Source organism: Crocodylus porosus, unplaced genomic scaffold (genome assembly GCF_001723895.1).
Source record: "Crocodylus porosus isolate Cpor-Errol unplaced genomic scaffold, CroPor_comp1, whole genome shotgun sequence".
NCBI classification, from domain to species: domain Eukaryota; kingdom Metazoa; phylum Chordata; order Crocodylia; family Crocodylidae; genus Crocodylus; species Crocodylus porosus.
The window spans coordinates 6,675,870-6,680,475 of record NW_017728912.1 but is presented as its reverse complement, the minus strand read 5'-3'; positions in this window follow the sequence as shown (position 1 = coordinate 6,680,475).

Below are 4,606 nucleotides of genomic sequence, written 5' to 3'. Positions count from 1 at the left end.
TGCCCTTGCTTTTCCTCCAGCTCCCCACATATCTGAAAAAGGACTTTTTGTTGTCCTTGATGCTTGAAGCTAGTTGGAGTTCAGTTGCAACCTGCTTTTGTTTTTGTCTTCTTTTTGCTTCCTTAATTCAGGTCCATTTGGCTACATTTAAGTTCTTTCTTCCTCTCTGCCACTTTGCATACTGATTATCATTTAAGTATGCAGAGTTTGTCAAACTGCATCAGACTATTGGTCCATCAGGTCCAGTATCCTGCCTTAAGTACGTCTTGTATTTGAGATTTAAAAGTCTAGTAAAGGGAACACAGAAGGTAAGGCTACTAGAGAGGGTGAGACCACAGATGCCATTGCTCTAATTGAATGTACTTATCATCTTATTTATTTATTATCTGTATTGTATTATCTGTGTTATTTACTTATTTATTACCTATATTGTTTATTATCTGCCTGACAGTCCTGTTACGGTATGGGGGTCCTATTATGCAGGCACTGAATATATATTATGAGAAGATACAGACACCTTACAATATAAATATCTAACTAGAGACAACAAGTGGGTACAACAAATATGGAACACACATTTAATTTCTAAGTGATGGTAGGTGAAGGTCAGCTGTTTCAATGACTTTCAAGGTTATGAGAAGACATTGTTGTGGAAGGTGATCCTTCTTTCAGCTCTGTCCTGGATTGACTTAATCAGACAGAATTCAATACTGTGTTAGTTTTGCAACTAATTTCCATGTATTTTCTACATGGAAAATGAATGAGAGTCACCAGACTCGTGCTCCTCCCTGTCATGTTATTCCCCTACCTCTTCTCAGATTGTTCTGGCTCCCTTCTGTTGGACAGGCAGTGGAAGGTAGCCAGTAAAAGCTCCCTTTCTATATGGCCTTCTCAAAATATCCTGTATCTGCCCATGTACATCACTGTTTCTGGTACGTTTGATTTATCATTGTTTGACTTCTGGTTGTTTCTAGTCAATTTGACTATTTTAGCATATCATTTTCACCATTCCTTTTTTTTAATGCAAATGTGTGCCATTGTGGGTGCCTTTTATCTCATACAAATATCTTCATTACAAGCTGTCTAGAGGAAGGAATAGGGAAGCTAAGATGAACATTCCTATCACCAAATTTATAACTGAGATAACATTATTATCAGATAAAAGGTACCCATAGTCATATTTGTTTGCAATTAATCCTTTCAGTTTCAAAGTGTCAAACAGACTGGATGATATAGCAACTTTACTCTCCCTAAAAGGCTTGATACAAAATTTATTATATTAAGTATTTACTGGCTGCGTCTATACGAGACACTGACTGCTCAGTCAGTCCTGCATAGTCATTTAGTACTTGTATAAACAAGTACTAAATGACTGTGCAGTAACTGGAGTTCCAGCACAGTCGCAGCAAGCCATAATGACTGCTCAGTAGCATTGTATCACGTTTTCTGCAACATGACACTACTGCACAGGAGTCACAGGCTACTACACAGTCAAAATCTTGTATAGATGCAGTCCCTATGTCTGAAAAAGGGCTGTATGGAAACCAAACTGATGATTCTATAATGATAAGAAATGAAAGCTTTAGTGATTTACAGTTTTAAAATAATAAGCTTAAATTTGGACATCTCATTAAAATATTGTATTTGATATTAGAGCTTAGTTAGTTAAGAAAAATTTACACATACTTGGATCTCTAAAATTTCGTTTTTCATAATAATAATCTTTTTGGGAAAAAATACGATTATCTTTGAAGACTAAGTTAATGACCAGACATTTTTTTTCAATTTTTTAAAAATCATCATCCTGAAAATATTTGTTTTGATCAGTTTCACACAGATTAATTTTTGTCAGCTTTCTGAATTATTCGTCAGGTTGGGTCTGACTGTCATCTTCATACCAACATCCTTAATGCTCAGAATCTTGATTTTACAAAAGATGTGGCCTGTCAGTTTTTCCCCATCTGTTAGGAGTTGTATTTTGACAGGGAATTGTTTTTCCTCAACAATTTATTTTAGGAAGCTAGTGCAAACCATTGCAAGATACCATTCTAATAGATTGTGGAGCCACTTGACCTATATGAACACCACTTTCTGTCAGCATTTTGGCCTTATGTTCAAACTCTCAGCCCAAAGCCTAGTTATAGTGATTTTTCAAACTACATTTAAAATTACTTTTAATAGTATATTGACATAAAAAAATCTGAAAAAATTAAGAATCTGTGGCTGTAGGAGAGCTTAAGGAGAAATTAAATATAATCCCTCTTCTATATAGCTATACAAATAATGATATAGTCACTCTTGCATTTTGCTATTATAAAAAATACTGGTAAGTAAGGAAGTCTAATCCTGACTCTCAATGTGAAGGTTTTCAAAGTTAATTATACCTGTGCTTAAGAAGACCTAATTTTATTTGAACCTCTCCTACCATCTGAGCCCTTTATTACCATCAAATTCCATTTTTCCATATCTGGCAGTTTGTCCACTGTAACACTGCTCTCCCCAAATAAACATTCCTATATGCTGTATGCCACACATACACTGTGCTCTTGCAGTGAGATCCTCAGTTTGACTAATAAGTATCTGAATTTCTAGGCATACAAATGTTTTGCCTACAAGAAGATTCTCTTTGTCTTGGTTCTCAAGTCACTGAAGAATGTTTTACATCATGCTGGTCTCATGTTGGGTAGGTATGCATGGCTTCATTTTCAAAGTTCCAGTAGGAACTATGTTACTCTTCACATCTAAATGGACCAGAAGTCTTAAAAATTAACCCAAATAATAAGGATACCCTGAGATTGTCTCCTTGTCTCAGCTACATGACTGGCATGTTTTGGCAGTGTGCTGAAGCCTAGGGGAAAGGTTTCTTTTCTTTTCTTGTCTTCTGAGAGGGTAGTCTTCTGCTTGTATTAATGGCAGTGGTTCAAATCCTAGCCTCACTGAAGTGAATTGACAAACTTCCCCTGACTTCAATGGGAAAAGAATTAACTGTTTTTTGGTTTTTTTTAGAGGGATTTTTCTGTTTTTTGTTTTAAGAACAGAAGGTGTGGCCCTCTATATGAAAGAGCAGTAGCCCTCACTGCAGGTCATGTTTGACAGCAAGAAAGGGTCCCTTGAGACCCTCTGGGTCAGGATTCAAGGGAGATCAGGAGAGGGAGACCTGATGATGGGAGTCTACTGTAGCCCTCCCTCTCAAGAAGAAGAGAGTGATCAGGCATTCTTCAGAGAACTGGCTGAGGCAGCTAGCGCCAGAGTCATGATTGTGATGGGTGCCTTTAACTACCCTGACATCTGTCAGAAGGATAATGCGGCCACCTCCAGTAGGTCAGCCAACTTCTTGGCAACAATAGATGACCTATTTCTGACAAAGATTGCAGATGGTCCTACTAGGGGTAAGGTCACTCTGGATTTAGTGCTGGCCAAAGGGGATGACATCATAGGTGAACTAAGGATTGGTGGCACTCAGAGAGACATGACCTGGCTAGGTTCACCATCCACCATAAGACTGGGAAATCATCAGCAGAACAGAAGTCCTGGATTTCAAGAAGGCAGATTTTGGCAAACTCAAGAGGCTAGCTGGAGAGGACCTCTGCAACTAGCACTGGATGACTTGGGAGTTCAGGAACGGTAGTGCTTCCTTAAGAAGGCAATTCTCATGGCCAAAAACCAGGTCATCCCCACACAGGCAAAAAGCAGGAAAGGAGCCAATAGACCTGCTTGGCTCAACAGGGATATTAGAAAGCTATTGAAAAGAAAAGAAAAAAAAGCATATAAGCAATGGAAGAATGGCTTGGCAACCAGAGAGGAATACTTCTGTATCACCAGGGCCTGCAGATACGAGACACAGAAAGCCAAGGCAGGAATGGAGATCAAGCTGGCAACCAGAAAAAAACACAACAAAAAGTCCTTCTACAGATAAGCAGGGAGCAAGAAAAAATCAGACTTCACTGTGGGTTCCCTACTGAATACTCAGAGGCAGCCCAAAGTTGATGCCTGTGAAAAAGCTGAACTCCTAAATATATACTTTCCGTCAGTATTCCTGAAACCAAAAGGGGGCTGTTCCCCTGACCAGAGGCCCAGGAAATATGGGGAAGACAACAGGCTACACAAAATCAGTCCTGAACAGGCGAGGAATCGGCTGCAACACTTGGATGTTTTCAAGTCTGCTGACCCCAACAACCTGCACCCAAGAGTCCTGAAGGAGCTGGCTGAGTCTATAGCAGCGCCGCAGGCCAAACTGTTTGAAGAGCTGTGGAACTCAGGAGTGGTTCTGGATGACTGGAAGAGGGCCAATGTGATGCCCATCTTAAGAAAGGGAAGAGGGATGACCCTGCAAACTACAGACTGGTCAGTCTGACTTCAGTCTCCTGGGTTGTTTTGATCATTTAAAAAAATTATTAAGGAGTCCATCAATTGCAAGCTGGTAATTCATGGGGTGTTAAGAAGCAACCAGCACGGCTTTGTCAAAGGTAGATCGTGCCTGGTGAACCTTGTGTCCATCTATGACCAGGTGACCTCCATCTAACCGAGGAGGTACACAGCCCCATCAGGGGAGATGCCTTGTTGGACTTGGTGCTGGCCATGGGTGACGACCTGGTGAGGGGGCTGC